Here is a 26647-nt window from a genome sequence, read left to right on the forward strand (position 1 = left end):
ATAGATAGAAACATGTTATTATTTTTATTAGTGTTTTTTTGTAAATAATGATGTATTGCTTTATATTCAATGAAAAATGTTATTGAAACAAAATAAAAAAAATAAAGATTGATTTGAGCAACAAAAATATAGAGCTATGGATACAGATTGCTAATATAAATTATTCTATCTAGGTGTTTTATGTATATAGATCGTGCATTAGTTTGATGTCTTCATAATGTTTATGATGAACTTTTGAAATATATATTTTTGGGATTCAATAAAGTAATTGCCATATTAGCTGAGAAATATTTGACTCTCCCCGTGCTTTTTATTTTATAGGTATGGGATTGTAATGATTAGGATGTTCTAGACATTTGTGCAATTTTGAATTTGCTCTAAACTTTAAAGTGTTGAATATTTTTATCTAAATAGGACAATAACAAAAAATGGATAGGCTTTTTAGAAAATTTAAATGAACTTTATTGTTGTCCATTAATTTGGGATTAAAGTACACGTCATTTATGTCTAGATGGCAAGTTAAACTTTTAAAAAGTTTTTGAATTATGGAGTAATATTAATGTTTTTATGTAGCAATTATGTTTTTTTCAAAACAACTGAAAAACAATAAAAAGACAAATGGGAACTAGAAGGAATTAAAGAACGTTACAACCTTTTGTTATTTGCAATTGTGGTGTTTAATAACATTTATTGTTTAAACACTTAAAGACAATTATAAGGGTTTTCAAATACTTTTAAATATTTAGATTTTACCTTTTTGGCCAATTGACATTTGGTATGATTTGAAGTACAATGTCTAATATGCTTACAATTGAACATCTTTGACTAGCGAAATTAGTTTTTAGAACACTTTTTCCTGGTATTATTTATTGTAGTTGATACTAGCAAACGTTTAAATAGTAGTATTATTTACATTGTAGAATCATTATGTAACTTGATGATATACTGGATTCAGGTGATGTCTGCTAGTTTGGGTGGAATCTGTTATAGAACAATGTTATGCAATTGTGAATGATTTTGAGTCATGGAATGCATAGTTGTGGAATTTTCAAAGTTGTTGCAACAACTTATAAAACAAGAGGAGACTAATAATCAGAAATTGCATTTTGCAAATAAAATATAGAAGAGGAAAAACAATGAGCGGTTTGAATGCAATTTCTGTGGTAGGTGGATAAGTTGCAATTTTAATTGGTGTAAATGTTTATGTTGTTGCATGCAATATCTTCATTCAAATCTAGAGAACAATGAATGAATGTCAAAGGCCAACATGCAACAATTTTTTTGGTATGATTTAGATGATAAATGTGTTGATTCACTATGTCTCAAACGAGAAAGAATTTTCACAAATTATAATGCTAAAATTAGTAGATATTAAATGCACCCCTAAATCTCATAGTCATTTTTGTTGTGTATGTCTACTTGGAATTGTTGGCATTTTGGCACAGGGTGTGGCGCTACGGTACAGGTGTTGTCCTTGATGGCAACTCTCTTTGATGACAGATCTCAGTCCAGACTACAAGAATGAAGAGAAATTTCATATACGCAGGTTCATTAAGCCCAAGTTGCGTATACACGCCGGTACGCTATATACTAAGTCGCGGATACGCAGGCTCGCTATATACGAAGTCGCGTATACACGCAGTTTCATGAACAGAAACGAGCGTACATGTCGAGAAGCTTCCCTTTGGTCTGTGGTAGTTAGTCCTCGGTACTTGAGCCTACGTTTTTGGACCAAGGTATCTCGACAGTCGTGTTGATCCCGAGTTTTGAAGTTGATGGTATTGTATTACTATGGTTTTGGACCGTGGTATTGAGGAGGGCCTAAGGCTATATAAGGAGAAGAAGATCATTAGGCAAATGTATCGAAAAAGTCTTGAATATCTAATGAAGAAAGAGATCTAGTATGTAGGTTCTGGGTTGATGATACATTGCTTGATCGGAGCTAAGGAGAGATCACATCGGTTGATGGAAGATTAGATCTAAGGATAGATCGGGATCAAATTGTTTGAAATGAACTATCGGTATATGGTTGATTACGCATATTTTTAGATCTGCATACTGACGCAATGTTATGTTCTGAGTATGACTGATGTCTGGTACAGCTGCAAGTTATGAGAAATTATTTTTAGATCTGTACGCAGGTTGGCTTCGGTAAAAGGGCGTCTATACGCGGGTTTGTTTCATTGAAGTAGTGTATATCTTTTGAAGCTTAATTTTTGGGGTTGCAGTTGGGTCTGACTATTATTGCAGGGTTCTGTAGTCTACTCTATGTTCTGGTGACTGGGTGTTGACAGGGTTTCAGTGGTTCAGTGATTCAAAGATTGATGATGCTAGTATTGGTTGTTTTGTGCTTCTATGATTTTTTTATGAAAAGTGAATGAATCGTGGTCTTCAGATTGAAATGATGTGCTTCAGGAGTATCCAGTCTGAAAATTGATGAAAAGTGGTACCTGAAGGAAAGAAGATTGTAGGCCAGCACCTACGTACTAGTATCCTAGCTAGTACAAGAGCAAAGGGGGTTGGAGCTCCCTTCCAGGAGAGTTTGGAAAACGAGAGAAGGTTGTAGCCTTCTACAGGTTGTAGCCTGCGTACTGGTATAAGGCTGCACCAGTACAAAAGATTGTAAACTGAAGTTTCTTATTAAAGAAAGATAGAGACGACTTGCAGCAGGTGGTTTTCACCCACATTGGGTTTCCACCTTATATCATGGTGTTCATGTGTGTGGCTTTTGTGTGATGATCTGTTCTGTTATACTGCACCTGTTTACTTTTAATATGGTTAACAATGTCCTAATGCATTTACTGAAGATAAACTAACTGAATCATAAGATTTCTGGTTATACGCTGGTTGCTTTAGACACAGTAGCGTGTACACGCTGGTTCACTTAACTGAAGTAGCGTATATGTTTCTGAGTATTGAAAAAGTTTTATTGATCTGATAATACTGATTCACCCCCCCCCCCCTCTCAGTATTATTTCCAACAGGAATTTGTATTCCAAGATGAATGGGTATATAAGCTTAAATTATTGCATTTCTAGATAATTTTGGTGCAATATGTTTTGCACCAATTAACACTTTAATAAAGTACATATGCAATTTAATGTAGTTATAGAACTATGATTAATATTGAGCGATGATTCTTATTTGCATTTACTATAGTCATTTGTGGCTAGAATGTTATTTTTTATTTACGGCATAGTAAATAATGATTTCAATGGCTAGCAAACAATATGATACAAAATTAGTCTACCCACCTTGGTTTTCAATTTAATGTAGTTATAGTACTATGATTACAATTGGGCAATAATTTTTTATTTGTGCTTTCTTTAGTCACGTGTCACTAGGAATGTTGTTTATAGCTTATGACATAGTAAAAATATGATATAATATCACATTACTCATTTTTGGTCATTGTTATTTGCAGGAATTAGATTACACACACACACACATTTTCTCTGGTAGCATTTAATTCAATTTTAATTTGTTTTTGTACATAGCTTGCATAAATTCATGGCTACGATGCTATTAATACTATTGTGCCTTGCATACATTGTTAGCGATTCTTATGTAGTCTCATTCTAAGTATGTCAATCTCTTAATGATCAGTGTGTGATCACAAATACATTTGAACCATGTATAGGCTATGCATGAACACAAAGTATATAGAACTAATGTAATCAATTTTATTGTGTCATAAATCATAGAGAGAAAATTTAGATAAAATAACTCTAAAATCATATATATAACAAAAAAACTAAAATTTTTATGGCAAAAAAAAGTTGCATAGGTATTTGTCGAAAAAACAATGTGTGGTGTGTTTTATTTATCAAAGCGCTTACAATTTTTCTTTGGTGCTTCTTGCTACATAGAATATCATTTATTAGTTTTTTTAGTTTTCATTTTTTCCATGAAGTCCATGCATTGTTTTTTGTCTACCAATTATGCCCGGGTTTTGTTCTTGCTTATGCACACACTAGCTATGGGACTTTGTCCAACTGCTATGATGTGGATATGTCAAAAACTACGATGTTCATGTGTTAGCCATAGGTATGCTCAAGCAATTGGAGCTATCTCCACTTGCACCAAGTCTTAAAAAATAAATATTGCATTATGTTAGGAAGCTAAATACTTTACATTTTATTTCTTAACATAATATCTTTATAATGCAATAATAGGTTAGTAACTTAGACATGGTGCAATTGATAACTTTATAGTAATAAGAATTTGAATATGTTTATTATTTCAATAAGCTTATGAATATGATAATTGTTTTAAGTAGTTTTATGCTTGTTATCTTAAATTAGAGTTGTTTATTATAGAAAGCTATATTGTAATTTGTTTTTGAAGCTAATAATTGGATTCTATTTGATTTATACATTTTGAAATGAATTTACAGTAATTGTAAAATATTTTTTTGTTATAGAATTTTGCAAATTAAATATTGTGTTTTGAAATTTGTTAAAATGATAATAATGCTTTTGTTGCTATTATTTTAAATTGCATAAATGTCTTTAGTTTTAAATTATGTTTCAATTGAAAAAAAATGCAAACTTCAAGGTTCCTTATGGCCATTGCATCTACTCTTTTGTCATAGTGTTAGGTACTCATTTTCGGAGTATTGTGAAACAAAATAATAGGGAGAGAAGATAGTCATAAAGATAATGTAGACCAGATAATATATGAGGTCTGAAAATATCCTAGTATCATATGTGTTGATTGAACATTCAATGCAATCCATGATTTTAATGGTATAAATCATTGTCACATTTGGACAATTTGTTAGTTTCTCTTAATATACTTTATGGCAATGAAAAATAGTTTTGCGTCGAAGGGATCAAAATTGCAAAAAATTGATCACAAGTTATCTAGATTCAATCTACGTAGATTAGAACATTTCTTCTATTATCATGGTGATTATTTATTTGACTCATTTTCAGTTCTTCTTCACTTTCGTTATAGTTCAATTGAAATACGACATGGAATTGTAAACCACTTTCGACATTTCTTATCTCATGGACATGATGTTGCTTTGCATTCATTGCATACAGAATTGACTCCTGAATACCTTTAGGATCTTCATCATGTTAATGATCTTGAAATGTACTTGAAAGGATTGTCTACACCTTCTTCTATTTGTGCTCCATCTACAATTAGCTTATGGGAGGGATGCATTTTGTATCAAATGGTTCTCCAAGTGGTTATTAATTTCAGTCAATGTTTGGCTATTTACAAATGCCCAAGCATATCTACGGTTCAATTCAGACATTCATGACTATCAATATAATATTTTGTTACATAACTAAAATCTTGCATGTGGACATTTTGAACCATTGTTGCTACATAACACAATAGATAGTGTAGCTTCAATAAATAGAATGATTGGCCCACACATTTTCCCATACCAATTCTCACATGGACATCTTGACATATTATCAATTGAGAAAATCTTATTTGAACAAGGCTTCATGATCTATTGTCAAAATTTCAATGACTATCATGACTCTTTATTTGAGCCTATTTGCACACTTGCACCATGGTTTGATACGTCTAATATAAAAAAAAAAACAATTGCACAAACTTTTTACAATTGTTTCATTTGTAATGATGATAGAGCTATCAATTGCTTACAACAACACATGAGTGTTAAAAACATTGAACAAGAGCAACGTATCAATGATTAGCAAGCTGTAGGTTTTAACCCCGTACAGAAATTACCTGCATATGAATTCTAAAACACATAAAATAAACAATGCGAGAGCATAACACATAAAACACATATACACAAAGATTTTCCCTTGGATCCCAAAACCAGGACTACCAGCTTGATTTTTCATTCTGTTCCTTTCAATGTTATAATACATATTTATACATGCCGAAGCATCCAATACCATGGACCAAAAACCATCGCGTCCAAAAAACATGTGTGAAAATCATGCACAAAACCATACATGGGAACGCCAAAACCAAAATTTTCTGGGGCGCTGCCCTGGACCCCATAAAGTGGGGTTACAGGTGCCCTTCAAACCCCTATTAACTACGTGGAAAGAATATAACACAACCCAACACAAGCTTATATTATAAATTTATCAATGCCATATGCATATGGACATATAGAGGGAAAATATTTTTCAATACAATGGATATGTGAACTCTTTGATGTTAAAATATATATCTGGAATATAGAAACACAATATATTTCCTTGAGATTCCAATCATCAAAAAATTGCTCCAAAGCCTTGTACCTTATGCATGTACCAATATCTACAACACATGCACATTCCCATGAAATTATGGAAATTCATAATGTTGAGAATATTAGTGACATTGACAATTCAACACAAATGCTTCAAGGAATCTCAAAAATAGATAACTGCAAGCCAAGCTCAAGTGTACCTTGTAGATATCTTGTTAGCAAAGAATCTAGGTTTACTAGATGTTCTACTCAATTAAAGCAATTATCAATTGACAACACAATATATAAAAAAATAAAATAAAATTTTGTTGTAGTATTAAAGGATTCCACATCATCCAATGAGGACAATAATCCATTTTCAATGGAGACACAAAATAACAAAGAAGTCTCTACTTCTTTGTCCAATTCCTATAGTAAGCAGTACACTCACTTACATCCATTGAAATCTGTAATACAAGCACAAGGTGCTATAATAAAAGAAGCACAAAAGCAACATATAAAGTCGAATAAAGCAATTGAGGCATATTTGCAATCAATCCAAGACATGCCTATATATGCTTGTTGCATTTGTGATAGATTGTCCTTTGGAAATGACATGCAATCTATTAACAAAGACACATTATCTACTATTTTCTATCTGATTCTTGCTTCCGACTTCAAAACCATTAAACTCAATGAACATGTATGCGAATCTACTAAAAATGCAATACACAATGAAAAATTACCTACATTTGCATTGCCTCTTTATATTCGACGAAATGAAAATTTGATGTCTGTTGCACAATTAACATATTTGGAGGAGAGGTTAGTGGCACCAAGGATGAATTTTGCACAAATAATACAACTAGGCTACAAAAGATCACAAATTGAATTAACATTAATAATCATAAATGGTCATTCCAATCTGATAGAATTCAGAGAGCATTTCTTAGAGATATTGATGACAATATGACAATGGGAATTATGCTAGAAAGAAAATTGGAATACAAGAATGCCTATTTGTCTGGAAATATTCGACCAAATAAAGTGATGTGTGCATTACATGACTTGTGCAACACATCTCTATACAAGAGAAAACAAATAGTTATCAACTATGAATGGAAAAAAACATTTTGATCAAAGTAGACAAGATCATCAGAACGATAGTCCAAAAATGAAGGAACTAGACTCATCATATGGAGATAACGATCTAGAGAAAGAAACTGAAACACTTGTACATGGTTATTTGGAGGCCCACCTTATCGATGATCTTGATACAAGAATAATACATATTGCACCTTTTGAAGGGTTTTTCCCCTAGGCATTTTTCAAGGCAAATCCTTTGAAGAACTGAACTTTCCGACATTGCTTTTTGGATAAAGTCGTTCCATTGATGTTATTAATCACTTTTCGTATAAAAAAAATGCACAATGGGAATTGTTGCACATGTTTGGTGACTTTTCAACACATATTAAAAACATATTTTTTAAAGCAATTCATATTTTGATAAACCAGGTTTCTAACTCAGCTTGGATTTCTATTCACAAAGGAGAGCTAAAAGGACAAAAACTAGTTGCTAAAGACGTTAAAAATAAAAACAATCTTAAGAAATGATTAAAGTCATCAATTGCATATCAATGTTTAAGAAGCATTCACACATCTCCTGACTATTTTGAACATTTACAAAAAGACATATTTGCAATGGTATGACAACTTGGTCCACCGAATTTCTTTGTGACATTCACTAGTGTTGAGCATCTTTGGCAACCATTAATAAATGCATTAAAAATAAAAAGTTCTGACTCCATAACAAATGAGGCAAAGAACTTCAATGATGAATGCATTAACACATTGATAAAACGTCAACCGGTCATATGTAGTCGATATTAAAGGCATATAATCTCGTCACTACGTTCCTTGATAATAAAAAAATGAATTATTTGGTCAAGTGCAAGATTGTTTTTTATTACAACATTCCAAAGTACAGGAACATAGCATGACCATGGATTGATTTGGATTGAAAATGTGCCAATATATCAACAATCCCTTGATGTCAATGCCATAGGTTTCATTGATCAGTATTTGATTTGTGATTCAATAATTTTGTCGAATCAAATGATTCAATTTTAGACTCATCGCCACACAAAAACTTGCAAAAACATGAAAAATTTAATTGAAGATTTGGTTTCCCTATCCCACCAATTGACGAAACTTGTATCTTTCATCCTCTGTGCAATGAAAACAATGATATGCAAACAATGAAAAAGAAACTTTCATTTATTCTATAGGAAAAATCCTATTCAAAGAACATAACATTTATCATGTTTTTAGCCGATCTTGGAATTACAAAACAAGAATACATTGTGATCTTATGATTTTGTATTACTCGACCAATTATACTGCTAAAAAAAATCCTTGCGATGTGTGGATAAATGCATTTACAAAAAAATCCCTTTGTTGTGGCAAGCAAACACAAATGCTCAATTTATTTTAGATGCCTATGCTGCAACAACATATTGCAACTCTTATATGACAAAAATGGATCGCTCCATGACAACTACATTCAAACAAATTCGAGAAAATTGCATATCTTGTGGAGACAACAAAATTGAAACTATTCGTAAGCTTGGAAACACATTGCTAAATATGCAACAAATGTCAAGTCGACAAGCAATCCACATTGCTCTATCATTTCCTTTGTATTCAACTTCTAGAAAAACAATTTTCATTAACACTGCTCCAGCTGAAAAACAAACATATGTTCTAAAAAGACCTATTTTGTTAGAACAAGAACCCGATAATTCTGAAGATATTGTTTGCATGACAACTATTGATAGATATGTTGCACGTCCCATTTCCCTTGAGCAAGTTTGCTTGGAAGAATATGTTTCCTCTTATTCAATAACGAAAACAACATTAAAAAGAGAGAGTCCATGTGTCATAAGATTCATTCGATACAATGAACACATGGACCCAAAAAACCATTATAGAGAAAAAATGATGCTTTACATCCCATACAGGGAGTTTGAATACACATTAAAGAAAAATGAAGAAACATGGGCTGAAGCATAATTTTCGTATAAGCATATTATCAATGTCACAAAAGAACACTTTTATCGTTTAGTCGCACCATGGGGTGATATTGAAACTGCTTCCACTACAATTGCATCCCAAAGTGACGAGATATTTATGCTTCACTTTCCATTAGAAACTGACAATAGGGATTTTTCTAATGAAAAATATGACATTCAACAAGATTTGAAATAGAAAATGCAACTGAAACAAATATAAATGCTTACTAGGAAAGACTTAGACAAAATGCCTCCTGTGAGCTTGAATATAGCATATATCAAAATAAAACAATTGACGATTTGACAATATGTTCATTGAACACTCATAGTTTGTCCTTGCATTTCAAAGATATCATTGCTGACTATGATCTAATGAGTGCTGACATTCTTTGTTTCCAAGAAACAAAAGCAAAATCACCTCCATCAAATCCATTATTGTCAAGCAAATATGACTACATACATTTATACCATTTACATGGAATTATCACATACTACAAAAAAAATAGTGGTTGAGAATCATTTCACTTATACAAAAGACCAAATTGAATCAACAATTGCAACATTCCATGTTGAAAAAAAAACCATTATAGTTGCAAATGTATATATTGCACCAAATGCAAACATTGAAGAAATAATTAATTTCATCAAATTCATTTTAGAGCACACATGCAACAACTACCCAATTGTGCTTGTTGGTGATTTCAATTTGGACATGTTGCAAACTAGCCATCAACAAAAAGTACTACTTTCATTTATGAAAAATAATGGCTTCAATTTTCATTAAAAAAAACCAACAATTGACTATAGCCCAATGCTAGATCACTTTTGGACAAACTTTTCAACTAGTATTGTTTGTTTCCATGTCTTCGATTCTTATTGGACAAACCATCGTACAATTTGTCTTACCATACCTTTGTTGTCACCTTGAGTAATCTTTCTAGTGTTCGTATTCTAGAATTTCATTGTCAACTTGTCACATTTGCAAATGTGCACCTTCGACATATGATTGATTTGCAAACATTGAAAATCAAAGAAATTCTGCATAACAAAAAACAAGAAACAATAAAAACATGCAAATATCAAATTCCGGTAAGTCTTCGAACCATGAAAATAAATTTGTTTTGGTTGTCTTGTATAACTATAAATTTTTATGCCATGCTTGGCATGCAATTTACGCATTTTCGTTCTCACTTTGTTGCATTTTGATCCATATATTGAATAACATTATTTGCTTTAGCTTGTAGTTCATATTTTGTTATTGCTTGTGCAACTACTTTTGAAAAAAAAAGTGGCCATGGTAATTATTAATAACACATTTCCAAAAATGAAGTATATGCATATTTGTCAATGAAATCTATAAAACATTTTCTTTATTGTAACTTATGCATGTTTACTACATAGCCACCAACAATGGCTAATAGTACCATAAAAACAGAATTCATGTATATATAATTTATCATTGTAGAGTATACATTGTTTTAAATGTTCTTTATACACTTGTCTCTAACTTGATGACTTGCATTTTCATTTTTTGGCAACGATTGGTCCAATCATTTGGAACAATATCATGGAAACATCTAGCTCTAGCAAACAATTATTGGAAGAACAAATGGTGGAAAATGAGAATCCAAAAAGGTTAGGTTTGTGCTGCACTGAATGTTTGTATAGTCAAATGACATGTTTGCATTAAATCAATGTCAATGTTTTTTGAAGCATATTGTTTTGACTTTGCATATAAGCAGAGAAAAACAATGGAAGCAACATCCTCGTCAATCATTGAAATATGCTCAGGAGCATATGCAATTATTTTTTGAAGGCGATATATTGGTTATTTATGGGCCAACACAAACTAAAAGTCCCAACTCTCCTGCAAAGGCGCGCTGCTCCACGTTGATTTGGTTGATAGCCACAACCAACTGACTATCACAGTGAACATGAGTAACAATGATCTGAATTGGATCCTAAAAAATCTCTAAGTTTTCATGAATGTTTCAAATTATGCTAAGAGATTCAAGTTCTAGAAAAGATCGAAGCTATTAGAAGGAATCCTCATAACAATTGTAGTTGTGGCCAGAGCGGAGCAACGAGGACCCTCGGTCGAGCACGCAGACTGTTAGCCCATGGTAAAGCGCAATGGCACAAAACTTGCAAAACTGGAGGCCAGATCAAGAAACATAGGTGGATTCTGATACGCAATTAGCGCTAATCGCATATCGCAGGGCATCCCCCTTAGTGAAGGAAAGCCCCAAAGTGCCCAAACCTGAAATTGCTATGAAAAATGGAAAAGTAACTATTTCGGTTCCGTAGCTCGGGATTCCCCAAACCGGCAGGATATCGGAAGGCTTCAAGGTGGTAAGAAGTTTTGACTGAGTCCTGCCCGATGCCACACATTGAGCAACACATGTCCGGTGGAAGAGAGAGAAAACCGCCCACATTGGACTAGTAAACGTCGTGCAACTTGTTTGCCCGATATGAAGGACGACCATAGGATCTGGGGGGTCCAAATCAATGGCGGAGATGCGTCTCGATGACTGACCGGATTTGACAGGTCAAAAAGCAAGATGATAGGGGGTTTGAAGTTTGACGTGGGTGATGAGTTGGCAAACGATTCGTGTTCATGGGTGATCTTGAAGCAAACATATTTAACGACCATTCGAATATGATTCAGGGAATTTGACACCTAGTTTGCTAGCAAACAGATGGCCAGCTCCCTGCGAGGCGTTGCCCAGTGATGATGATGCAGAGCAGAGGAATTTGAGTGGAGAGAGGAAAGGAAACCAGAAGGCCGGGAAGCGGAAACGAGCAGTCAAAGAACATACTGGCTTTAAAGCCATGAACTGATAGAAGCAGAGGACAGGCACCTACAGAGACGCAAAAAGCTAATAGTAGAGAAAAGAGAGTAGAAGGCGAGCTGACCTGAAGGCAACATCGATCCGGACATAGCCAGAGAGAGTCAGAGAGTCTGTGTACTCCATTGAAGGCTTCAGAGGTTCAAGAAAACTCCTCGATAGAGGCCTGTCATAATACTGTGACCCTTAGAGGTCGAGTTTCAGTAAGGAGAGTCTATGCACTCCATTCCTATTAACTTCATTCTGTTTAGTGAGTCTCGAATCGAGCTCACTGTTGTAAAAACTCTGCTTGAAAACATAATAGAGAGGCCACCACTGAAAGGCTGGACCAGGAGACATTGGGTGAACTCCTTATTAAACTTGTTATTTTTACATGTTTGATCATTATGTTTTCTTTGATTGCCTCAGCGTCTATGTATTCTAGCAATCTTATCAATCTGTTGCATAAGTAACATAGGCACATCCATGCACATGAGTCTGTAATACCTTTATTTCTTTGTCCTCGATAAATTCCAAATCAAGTGGTATTAGAGCTTTAGGGTTACTAAGGTTAAACAAGCTTGTGATGATTTTGTTGTTGAATGCTAACTATGTCAATGCTTAAATTAGGAGAATGAGAATTGGCTGAAACTAACCCGGAAATTGGAAGAGTCTATTCTAAGAGGAAAATGTCAGAAGAAAATCCCTTGGAATCAGACTCCCAGTTCATGGATAGTTTTATGGCCTTGAGATCCATGGTGGAGGAAATGTATAGGGACTTTAAGAAACATAGAGATGAAGATTCATCAAGCTCCAAACAAGACAAAGGAGTAGAAGAATCTCTCCTCCATGACCACTCTAAAGGCAAAGGGAAAGAAGAAAAATTTCTCATGCCTCCTAATAGCCTTGAAAATAAAAAGAAGACATCTTTGATTAAATTAGATGTTAAATTTGATTTACCAATATATGATGGAGAGTTGAATGCAGAGAAGCTGGATAATTGGATTAGATAGATTGATGTTTATTGCAGAGTGCAGAGCATCGACTCAGACAAGAGTAAGATTCAGCTGGCCAGCTTACACCTTGGAGGCACTGCCTTGGTATGGTGGGAAGGAAGGACACAAACTGACATGAATAAACATGGTAAGATTCTTTCTGTTTGGAGTGAATTTGTTTCTAAAATTAAAAAGTAATTCTATCCACTAGCCTATATGTAACAAGCCATGATGAGTTGGCAAAATCTTTGACAACTAAAAGGGAAAAGTGTATAAGGTTACACTCAAGAATTTAGGAAAAGAGCTTTAATTCAAAAATTTCTTTAGACTTACCTGAGACTATGTTGAAGTATATAGGTGGTTTACACAGCTACATGAGGGACACTATCCTCATGTTTAATCCCACTAGCATAGATGAGGTATCTGTTCAGGCTACGCATCTAGAAGCTAGAGGTAAGAATGGGAACCTAGAAGTTGGGGGATCATCCCAACCCACTGAAAGAAAAAATAAGGAGAAAAGAAAACAGAAATGGAAAGAGAGGAAGACAATCACTGTATAGAAGAGTAAGTCCTCATGCACTCACTGTAAGAAGGATGGGCATGACGATGAACACTGCTGGATTCTGCATCTGGAGTTGAAACCTAAGAGGTTTGAGGGCAAGAAGAAGAAGACTGTTGCAACCATTCAAAAGGATTTGGGGTTAGACTCAGGAGATGAAGCAAAAATCGCAGCCACAGGTATAAAAGGTAAAAATTCTGAAGCATCTACTAGTAATTTTGCACAATCTACTGATAATGAAGAAAATGAGAGGAAAAGACGTGAGATTTTTCATATTCGAGTTATTTCCAATCATCAAAAGATTGATACTTTGTTTGATAGTGACTCACAAGTAAATTTAATTTCTGAAGCAATTTTAAAGAAGTTGGGATTACTAACCACACCTCACAAGAAACCATATCCATTAGGTTGGCTATGTGATAAAGCAAAGCTACAAGTGACTAGACAATGTAAACTTAAGTTTTCTTTTGGGTCAACATTTTTAGATGAGGTTGAGTTAGATATAGTTCCTTTGGATATATGTGGAATTTTTTTAGGAAGTCCTTACTTGTATGAGAAAAGCTACTTTCTATAGAGCTGAGAAAAAGTATCTACTCGTTAAAGATGGAATTGAATATATTGTAAGAGTTCATAAGCGCAAGAATAATTATACTCTCATAAACTTAGGGCAGATGAAACGAATTGTAAATTCATGCAAACCATTTTTATTGATGGTTGTAAAGGAAAAGAAACCTGATAAAACCAATGTATTTGAGGGCTGTGATGCTAAACAATAGGTTGATTTAGAAAAGGTTGTTTCAGAATATGATGTATTGTTTCAAGAACCTAAAGGTCTGCCACCCAAAAAGGAAATAGTGCATGATATTAATTTGTAGCAAGATGCTCCATTGCATAACATCAGAATGTACAGGTTGTCTGCTTTAGAGAATGAAGAAATCAAGAAGCAGGTACATGAGTTGCTCGAGAAGGGGTTCATCAGACCTAGCACATCACCATGTGGGTCTCCAATTGTTTTGGTGAAAAAGAAAGATGGCTCGTGGAGAATGTGCATTCATTACCGAGCACTGAATAAGATAACGATAAAAAATCGTTATCCCCTTCCTCGCATAGATGATCTACTAGATCAGTTGAAAGACACTGTTTATTTTTCGAAGTTAGACTTGCATAGTGGCTATCATCAGGTCAGAGTTGCAGAGCAAGATGCATGGAAGACTGCTTTCAAAACAAAGCAGGGATTGTATGAGTGGCTGGTTATGCCTTTTGGCTTAACTAATGCTCCTGCTACTTTCATGAGAGTAATGAATGATTTACTCAGACCTTTTATTGATGATTTTGTTATTGTATATCTGGATGACATTATTATATTTAGAAAAATGTGGGAAGAACATTTAAAGCATGTTAAGAAGACACTAGATGTTTTGAAAAGAGAAAAAATTTATGTTAAACTCTCAAAATGTGAATTTGGCAAAACATCTTTGAATTATTTGGGACACATAGTATGGGGTGGTGAATTGAAGATAGATCCCTCTAAGGTTGCAATCATTGTAAACTGGCCTAAACCCAAATCTGCTACAGAAGTTAGAAGCTTCTTAGGAGCAACACAATATTGGACAAAGTTTATTTCTAACTTGTCCTTAATTGCAGCTACCTTACATGCTTTAACAGGATTGAACAAGGTGTTTCAGTGGGGAGGCAAATAGCAGAAAGCCTTTGACACCTTGAAAGAAAATATTAGTACAACACCAGTACTAGAACTGCCCGATCTTCAAAGACCATTTGAGATTGAAACAGATGCCAATGACTATGCCATGGGAGCAGTGTTGATGCAACACGATAAACCCATATGTTGTCATTCTGATACATTTAATTATGTAGTAGTTAACTATCCCACATATGATAAAGAATTGTATGCATTAGTACAGAGTGTGAAAAAGTGGAAACATTACTTAATGGTCAAAGAGACAATTATACATATTGATCATCAACCACTTCAATATCTACACTCCCAAACTAAGCTGCAGCAATCAAGACACTATAGATGGATGGGTTTTCTACAACAATTTCATTTAGTCATCAAATATAAAAAGGGCATACACAATAAAGTTTTAGATATGTTATCTAGACCAATTATAAATGCATCAACTATACTTAAGCATAATTCAGTATTGCATGAGAGCTACATTGAACAATATGCTCAAGATATAGATTTTAAGGATGTATATGCAACTTTAGTCAAGGCAAACGAGTAGAAGAATTGGATTATCATGTTAAGGACCAACTCTTGTATCATTGTGGGAAACTATGCATTCCACAAACTGAAAGAGTAAAGATAATTCGAGAAGCACACACTTCTCTAATATCAGGTCACTTTGGTGTAAGTAAAATAGTTGCACAGCTGCAAAGATTTTGTTATTGGCCAAAAATGAATGAGACAGTTTCTAGATATGTAAGAGGGTGTACCATGTGTGCTAAAAGCAAGCCCACCAATAGAAAACTAGGCTTGTACACTCAACTATCAGTTCCTTCTCATCCTTGGGAAAGTGTTTCCATGGACTTTGTTAGAGGACTGCCTAAACCTAGGAAAGGTCATGACTATTTATATGTTGTTGTGGATAGGTTCAGCAAAATGTGTATTTTAATACCTTGTAACAAACATATTACAGCTGAGAAAATAGCAAAGTTGTTCTTTCAGCATGTATGGGTTCATTTTGGATTACCCACTTCCATAATATCTGATCGAGATACCCGATTTGTTGGGAAATTTTGGTCAAGTTTGTGGAAATTGATGGACACCAGGCTAAAGAAAAGTACAACTTTTCATTCGAAAACAGATGGCAAAACAGAAGTGGTCAACAAGACAGTGATCCAGTTGCTCAGAGTCTATTGCATCAAGCATCCCAAACTTTGGGATGAACATTTATGTTATGTGCAACATGCTTACAATCGAGCTAAACATTCTTCTACACAGAGATCTCCTTTCGAGACCTGTTTTGGTTTCACACCAAGGTCTCCCTTGGATTTTGTCTTTGGTAAAGACATAGCAGTTGATGGACACATTGATGTGGACAAGGCAACTAAGTTCATTGAAAAAATCCAAGAGATTCACCAGGCAGTACATGAACAACTGGAAAAGAGCCAAGCCAAGTACAAGGCAAGGCATGACAAGCATCAGATGGAGCATAGTTTCCAAGTTGGTGACCAAGTTTGGCTGTATATCAGCAAAGATAGAATGCAAGGTGAAGGTAAGAAGCTGAAGCCAATAAGGTATGGACCTTTCAAGATACTTGAGAAAATTGGTGAGAATGCTTTTCACCTTGATCTACCAGCTTACATGCACATCTACTCAGTTGTTAATGCAGACAACTTGAGACTATTTGAAACTTCATTAATTGAAGATCCTGAAGAGTAGAGTCAATTGCCTTCTATTGATGATCTGTTACCTGAATATCTTAATGAGTTGCAGGAAGATACAGTTTTGGATAGGAAGGTAAGAACTACATGTAGAGGGATGTTGAGTACCTCAGTATCAGAATCAAAGGTTCAAAGCCAAGCAGTGTGAAATGGATAGAAATTGAGCAAGCAAGCAAGAAATACCCTCACTTGATTGGTGCTTGAAAGAAAACCAACTTTTGGTGGTCCAAAAGCGTTTTAGTGGGAAGGCTGTGATCTAAATTGGATCCTAAAAACTCTCTAAGTTTTCATGACTGTTTCAAATTATGCTAAAAGATTCAAGTCCTAGAAAAGATCAAAGCTATCAGAAGGAATCCTCATAACAATTGCAGTTGTGGCCAGAGCGGAGCAACGAGGACCCTTGGTCAAGCGTGCAGACCGTTGGCCCATGGTAAAGCGCAATGGCAAAAAATGGAAAAAACGGAGGCCAGATCAAGAAATAGAGGTGGATTCTGATACACGATCATGTATCACAGGGCGTCCCCCTTAGTGAAGGAAAGCCCCGAAGTGCTCGGACCCGAAATCACTATGAAAAATAGAAAAGTAATTGTTTCGGTTCCGTAGCACGGGATTCCCCAAACCGGTAGGATATTGGAAGGCTTGGAGGCGGTAAGTAGTTTTGACCGAGTCCTGCTCGATGCCATAAGTCGAGCGACACGCGTCCGGTGGAAGAGAGAGAAAACCGCCCGCATCGGACAGGTAAACGTCATGCAACTTGTCCACTCGATATGAAGGACGGCTGTAGGATCTGGGGGGTCCAGATCAACAATGGAGATGCGTCCCGATGACTGATGGATTTGACAGGTCAAAAAGCAAGATGACAGGGGATTTGAAGTCCGACGTGGATGATGAGTTGGCAAACGATTCGTGTTCGTAGGCGATCTTGAAGCAAACAGATTTAACGACCATTCGAATATGATTTAGGGAATCTGACACCCAGTTCGTTAGCAAATAGGTGGCCACCTCCCTGCGAGGCGTTACCCAGTGATGATGACGCAGAGCAGAGGAGTTCGAATGGACAGAGGAAAGGAAACCAGAAGGCTAGGAAGCAGAAATGAGCAGTGAAAGAACAGACTGGCTTTAAAGCCATGAACTGACAAAAGTAGAGGATAGGCACATACAGAGATGCAAAAAGCTAATAGCAGAGAACAGAGAGTAGATGTCGAGTTGACCTGAAGGCAGCATCGAGCCAGACAGAGCCAGAGAGAGATTGAGAGAGTCTGTGTACTCCATTGAAGGCTTGAGAGGTTCAAGAAAACTCCTCGATAGAGGCCTGTCATACTACTGTGACCCTTAGAGGTTGAGTTTCAGTAAGGAGAGTTTATGCATTCCATTCCTACTGACTTCATTCTGTTTAGTGAGTCTCGAATCGAGCTCACTGTTGTAAAAACTATGCTTGAAAACATGATAGAGAGGCCACCATTGAAAAGCTGGACCAGGAGACGTAGCCCAGGAGCATTGGATGAACTCCTTATTAAACTTGTTTTGTTTACATGTTTGACTGTTATGTTTTCTCTGATTGCCTCAGTGTCTATGTATTCTAGCAATCTTATCGATCCGTTGCATAAGTAACATAGGCACATCCATGCACATGAGTCTGTAATACATTTATTTCTTTGTCCTGGATAAATTCCAGATCAAACAATCTTATAGAGTATTTAGAAAATATGTTTACTATTGGAAATAATGCTCAAATTATAGTTTTTGTAATAAGAAACAAAGGTAAATGAATGGGGAGACACAAAATGTTGCATAGTTTTATAGGAAAAAACCATAGTTGAAGCAATTGCAGAAGTTTGCAAAAAACGCAGATTGGCTCTAGATACAACAATACACAATCTTGTTGTCTCAAGTGATACATATGTAGTTGATTCAATAGGAGCAATAGTAATAGGCTGCCACCAAAATATCAAGCAACTAGAACTCAATATAAAATATGGCAAAGTTGCAGAGGAAAATGCAATTGTAAGTCTGTTGCTAGAATAACTATACTTGCATTTTGAACAAAAAGCTAATAGTTTCTTTGAAACTATGTTATTGTATCTTTGTTTTGCATTATTATCAAAGGTAGTAATTATCTCATTATTTTTGGCATAACCTGCTTAACCAAAAATATGTTGCTTGATTGACTATAGCTACTATTGAACGATAGACATGAGAGCATTTTTTCAAATACAATATGAATTGACATCAAAGATGACTCTTCTCTATTTGTTCAAAAACATTGCCATAGATTATGTGAAAGGAAGTCAACAATTACGCTCTGCATCAAGAACTTTTCTTGAGTCATTCAATGATGAATTTGCAATTAGGATGATTTCTCTTAAACTTGATAACTGTGTGTGATGATTTTTTCCTTTTTTTTTTACTTATTAGCTTCTTCTCTAATTATAATGATATTCTTATCATCAAACAACTACCAAATAAATAAGATCAACAATACACAAGAACACAGGATATAGGCTGCAAGTTAGGGGAAAAACCTCTCCACTCGAGAGGAAAACCCACAAATCTCTTCTTTTCTTATAGATTCTTCAAATGATGAATTCCAAGACCTCTAGACCAAGACCAACACCCTTTCAATACCAAGCCCGACCTTCTTGATGATGTGCTTCCTTTGTCCAAGTAAAACCCAGTCAAATCTCTTCCAACTACACAATTTCGACCCCCGACTACAAAATTTCGGCCTCTACTACAGGTCTGAAATTTCCGGCCCCTCCAACAACTATTACTTCAACACATGTGAGTAAATATAGGGCTTCCAATGATCCGAATTGGATCCATAAAGAACTATCAAGGAACCATGACTGTATCAGGTCGGACAAACCATCAAAGGAATCAGAACTGCGATAAAAAATAATCCTTGAACCAGTGGCAATGGTAGCCAGCATGGAACGACGAGGACCTCGGTTAGAGTGTGCTGACCGAGTCCCATGGAGACTGCACGGGAGGCCGAATTAGCCCCCGGGAGCCCCGGATCGGGAAAAGGAGGTGAATTTTGATGCATGATTAGCGCATCATAGGCGAACAGGGCCGAAATGGGGCAGCCCCGAGCACTCGGATGCGTGGGAAGCTAGAGAACCACAGGTGAAAGGCAAAAAGTGATAAAAGGACAAAGGTGGGACCCGCGCTCTAAAACCGGTGGTATTGATCGGGGTGCCCTCAAACGGTAAGCGGTTTTGGATGGAAGTAGAGCGATCCCACTCAACGATCGACGCGTGGCAAGCGGAGGTGAGAGAAAACCACCGTTGATCGCCCGCTAACGGTCAAGCAAACAACCGCATGAAACATGCATATGGCGTCAGATCTAGAGATCCCAAATCTAATGACTGATATTGCGCCCGATGGAGAAGCGAAATCGACGAGGGAAATGAGCTGCGATTTAGAAGGATTTGAAGTCCATTTGACTGCCATGGTGGAGAAAGACTTCATCCACGACATCACTGAAGAAACGAACTGACAAAGCAGGCTGGCGCGAGTTACAGGAGGACATGTGGCCACTCCCTGAGCGCTGATGATGATGCCGAACACGGAACTCCAAGCACAGCTGCAGAAGGCAAATTGATAGAGGCAGAAGAGGAACCGAAAAAACATGGGAACGGATGGCTTCAAAGCCATGAATAGAGACAGATGCATAGGGGAAGTCAAGTCAGTCAGTCAGGGAGACGAAGAGAGGGACAGAGAACCCCGAAGACAGAGGAACCAGAATCCCTAGAGGAGGATGGAACACAGAGAATAGTGAAGCAAAAGCAGAAAGAGGACAGAGGGCCGAGCTAACCGAAGGAAGCGTCAAGCACCAGAGGCTTGAGAGATCCGAGCCATCCCAGAGAGGATCTGTCTAGGCTGAGCACCACATTGGGCTCTCCACTGTAGACCAGAAGGTCACATAGCTGGTAGGAAGAAGAAGTTTGTGTACTCAAGTGGCTTAGGGAATCCAAGAACCACCCTGCTAAGAAAATCTATTTCAGGTGACTCATATTGAGCTCCTGCATTGTAATTCTCTGCTTAAAGACACAACAAAACAAGGCCACCACTGAAGCTGGACTGGAGATGTAGCCCTGGAGAATAAGATGAACTCCTTATTAATTTCTTGTGTTCTTGTATTTGCTTACTGTATTTCTCTGTTGTCTTTCCATTTAAATGTCTGTGTATTGGCAATCTGATCGATCCGTTGCTTAAATAAATAGACACACACTAGCACATGAGTCTGTAATACATTTAAACAATAAATCTTTAACTGATCTCACTCATAGGGTGATTATCAGATCATCAAGGATTCCTTTTACCTGTGCTTTGGTTTCTCCTTCTAGGGCTTGAATATGACCCAGTAGACCTTCCTTCGACCTTCTTTATGAAATTTCTTCATGTTCAATCTTGCAACAACAAAATTTTGTCTCCTTCCTTCACTTGTGTGAAAAGAGAGAGAGAAATAAGTAATAACCTACTTTTCCTTCTTCCTTCTTTGCTAGCCTTATTCTTCTTCTCATTCACTTAGATAATGAGTAGATGAGTGAGTGTCCATAGGAGGTCGAGTTCCCTCCTATATATAGGCTTCCAAGGAGGACGACATGCCCTAATTGAGGCTGATTTCTTAACTACAAGGCTGACTTGGCCTTGGAGGGTATTTTGACACTTTTAAATACAAAAGTAATTCTTTTTACAATTTAAAATGTGCCCAATGGGGTCTTCTTCATATGAAAATGACTATATTGAATTATTGACCCTAGGAGAAACCCTAGAAGAATTCAATGGATGCTTGACCTAAATAAAATGACCTTGAGTATGAAACCCATGCTAAAAAAAATCAATAATAATTTTTCTTTAATTTTACAATATACAAGAATCAAGAGTACATTTCATATTTATGAAGACTGAACCTAGTTACACATTTCAACAAAACATGCTTGACAAATAATAATAAATCAAATATATCAATGATAAATAATTTTATTATGAAGACAGACCATAGCTACATATTTAGACATTCCCTCTTAGCTAGGGAGGTATTCACAATTACTATCAAGATGTTCTAAAGTTGACAATTCTATAAGGAAGGATCAAGATTAAGATAAGCATCATCATCAATATCATAATCACCAACATCAACATAATCATGTTTCACCATTAAACAACTATAGACATTGTCTAGGTGAAACACCAGAGGCCTCATCAATGATAAACAAGCTCAATCTAGAAAAAGATATGAGCATGATGCTGGGAGGCTACAACATCTAGGACCATTCTCCTTAATTCTGGTTAAAGTGACACAAGGACAACATCCCTAATCAGGTCACTATACAATGACACAGGGTGAAATTTTGTCTTTTGCCAGACCATTGTCCTATATAGTTCAAAATGACGCAGGGACTACAACCATAATCAAGTCACTATACAATGACACAAGAAAATGTCTGTCCATCAGACCATTCTTCCTAATCAAGCTTATGTACTTGACACAAAGATAACCTCCCTAACTGAGTCAAAGTACATGACACAGAAAGAATGTTAGTCCATGATGCTATATAATTTGTCAAACCATTATTCCTAAGTCCGGTCAAGGTACTTGACACAGGGATAAAATCTCTAATTCTGGTCAACGTACATGATTCAGGGATAACGTCCCTATTTTCGGTCAACATACATGACACAAGGAGAACTTCTCCAACCAAGGTCTTAATGACACAAGGAGAATATTAGACCATTCTCCAACCAAGGTCGTGAAGACACAAGGAGAATGTCTATTCATAATGATGTCTCATTAGCTCTCCCTCTCAATGAGAGAGGTAGTCTCCATGAGCCCAAGCTTGTCTCATAAGTACACAATATTTCCTTTAGAAAGAGGCTTTGTTAGCATATCAACTATCTACTCATTAGTGTATATATACTCGGGCTACATTGCTCCTTTCTGTACCATGTTTGTCATCATGGTCATTTTTATGAAACCAACTCACAAAAAGATAAAAAAGATAGATGAACGCCTTAGAAATAAGCCTCTTTGAGGGGGCAACCTCCTTTACATTACACAAATGAAAAATTCTTAGATGATTCAAATGACAAAACCTCCTTTCTATATATAGGAGTCTAAGGGGTCACAATATAACCAAACTTGACCTAACAATAATTATATAAAGGCACAAAAATAAAAATAGTGGGATTCTATGGGGCACAATAATAACAATATGGGGACAATAGGGGCACAACAATAACAATACGAGATACAAAGAAAATAGTAATGTGGGAATCACTAGTTTTATAGGGACCTAACATGCCCCTCTCCTTCAAAAAGGTGTTGTCCTCAATGCTTGAGTAGTTCTGGATGCTTTTGTATAAAATTCTCATCCTCCCATGTGGAATCTTCAATGGGTAAGTTCTTCCACTTGATGAGATACTCTGAAATTGATCGATTTCGTAGTTGTCAAGTTCTTGTTTCTTTGACTGCTTCAGGTTCCAATATGATTTTTCCTTCATCATCAAGTTCTGGCAATATTGTTTGAACTGGAAGCTTGCCGCCTATAACCTTCTTTAAGCATGAAACATGGAAAACTGGGTGCACTCGGGAAGTTGCAAGAAGCTCCAATTTGTATGCCATTGTACCTATCTTTTGCAACACCTTATATGGACCATAATACTTTGGTGATAATTTATTATCCTTCTTAGCTTGCTTGAGGGACATTTGTTTATATGGTTGTAGCTGTAGGAATACCCAGTCACCTACATAAAAAATTCTTTTGCTGCGATGTTGATTTGCTTGCTGTTTCATTCTATTCTGTGCCAAGGTGAGGTTATCCTTTAAGAGTTGGAGAACTTGTTGTTGATGCTTGATGTGATATTCCACTGATTGAACCTTAGAATTTTCTCTTAAATATGATGTGATGGATGGTGGATGATATCCATAAATGCCATAAATGGGGTCATTTTTGTTGCAGTATGGAAGGAAGTGTTATACCACCATTCAGCCAGAGGCAACCATTTGACCCATTGTGTCTGTTTATTAGATACAAAGAAACGAAGATATCCTTCCAAACATTTGTTTACTATCTCAGTTTTCCCATCATATTTAAGATGATAAGATGAGCTAACTGAGTACCAACACAAGAAAATAATTCTGTCCAAAAATTTCTAGTGAAAATGGGATCTCTGTTGCTTACAATAATCTTTGGGTTTCCATGTAGCTTTTGAATTGTTTCCATAAATGTAGTAGAAAATATACTCGCTTTAAATGGATGAGATAATGCACAAAAGTGCGCCTAATTGGTAAGTCTACCAACTACCACCATGATAACACTCTTTCCTTCGGACTTGGGTAAACCTGTGATAAAATCCATTGAAACCTCCTCCCAATGTTGGCTTGGAATGGATAAAGGTTGTAATAGTCCTGGGGTCTTAATTGTTTCAACTTTATTTTGTCGGCAAACCAAATAGTCCGCCACAAACTTTTGAATATCTGATTTAAGGCCATCCAAAAAAAATCCTTCTTAACCCTATGGTAGGTTTTTAGAAACCCTGAGTGCCCTCCTAAGGGAGAGGCATGCAATTCCCTAAGAATCTTTTGTTTGAGTTGGGAATTATTACATAGGTATAATTGATCCTTGTACCATAACAGATCATTTTTCCAGCTAAATGTATCAGATGTACTGGGATCTTGTTGTATCTTTTGAATGAGTGCCCACACTTCCTCATCATTCTTCCATTCATCCCTTGCTTCGTTTATCCAATCTGGTTGGATTATAGAAATGGCGCAAAGAAATGCTTCCACATCCTCATCCTTTCTTGAGAGTGCATCTACCACAACATTTTGCTTCCCTTTTTTGTAGATGATTTCAAAGTCATAACCCAACATCTTTGTGACCCATTTTTGATTCTCTTCTGAAGATAATCTTTGTTCTAAAAAGTATTTAAGACTATCATGGTCTGTTACTACCTTAAAGTGTCTTCCCATTAGGTAGGGTCGCCATTTCTTAAGTGCATGTAGTATTGCCAACATTTCCTTCTCATAAATAGCTTTGTGTAAATACTTTCCCTTGATTGGACAACTTTCGAAAGCAACGGGTCTTTCTTCTTGCATTAAAACAACACCAATTCCATTTCCTGAGGCATCACATTCCATAATAATGGTTTTTGTGAAGTCCGGTGTAGCTAGACTGGTGCTTGGCACATTGCCTCTTTAAGATGTTCAAAGGCCTTTGTTGCTTCCGGAGTCAATGAAAATGCATCTTTCTTCAATAATGTTGTTATAGGTGCTACTATTCTCCCATAATTCTTAACAAACTTGCGATAATACCCTATCAACCCGAGAAATCCTCGTAGATGCTTTATGGATGCGAGGATTTTCCATTCCTTAATGGTTTTAATTTTGCTAGGGCTTACCTTAATGCTTTCATGAGATACAATATGACCCAGATATTCCACCTCTTGTACTCCAAAGAAACATTTGGAGGTTTTTGCAGAGAATTTTTTCTCCTCCAATAGTTTGACCATGTCAACATGTTGGACATGATACTTCCAAGACTTGTTGTATATTAGTATATCATAAAAAAATACTAACACAAATTTTCTAAGGAAGGGTTTGAAAATGGAATTCATCAAACCTTGAAATGTAGAAGGTGCATGAGTAAGGCCAACAGGCATGACCAAAAATTCATAATGACCCTCATGAGTTCTAAATGCTATTTTTGGAATGTCTTCAGTCTTCATTCTGATTTGATGATATCCTGATTGAAGATCCAACTTGGTGAAGTAAATTGATCCATGCAATTAATCCAATAATTCATAAATGACAGGAATGGGAAATTTATCTTTAATAGTGAGCTTGTTGAGCTCCCTATAATCTGGACACATGCACCATGATCCATCCTTCTTGTGAACCAATACTATTGGAGCAGAGAAAGAACTTTGACTAGGTTGAATTATACCAGCCTCTAGCATTTCTGCAACCCTATGTTCAATTTCACTCTTTTGGACATAGGGATATCTGTAAGGCTTGATGTTTGGAGGAACACTTCCTGGAATCAAATTAATAGCATGATCATGATCACGAATAGGTGGGAGGCCTTTGGGAGTCTCAAATACCTTGGAATGATTGTCCAAGACTTTTTGGAGATTCTGAGAAATGGATGATTTCGATGTGGGAACCTCTAGTGAACATAATTGTGCAATTATGCCTCATTTTTCTTTCTTTAGAAGTTTTTTCATTTCGTTAGAGCTGATTTTCTTTCCTGGTTTCCCTACGATACCCATTAATTCAACTTCCTTTCCTTCTGAAGAGACTTTCATGAAAAGTTCTTAAAATTTAAAAGCTATTGTACCCAATGATTGTAGACATTGGACTCCTAGTACAACATCAGCACCACCCATTTGAATGGAAAGCATTGGGCTATTCAATACATATTCTCCCATGCATAGCTTGATATTACGACACTTTCTTGAGCAATTTATGGTTCCTCCACTTGCAACCATCACTTGACACTTTGGTGCTAGATATAGGAAGAAATTCAATTCCTTGGCTATCTTATAATGAATAAAATTATGGACACTTCCAGAATCAATCAACACTATTACCATTTTCTTCTTAA

This window comes from Pinus tabuliformis, chromosome X, assembly GCF_031772625.1.
Source record: "Pinus tabuliformis cultivar Carrire ecotype Pingquan chromosome X, CPIR1, whole genome shotgun sequence".
NCBI classification, from domain to species: Eukaryota; Viridiplantae; Streptophyta; class Pinopsida; order Pinales; family Pinaceae; genus Pinus; species Pinus tabuliformis.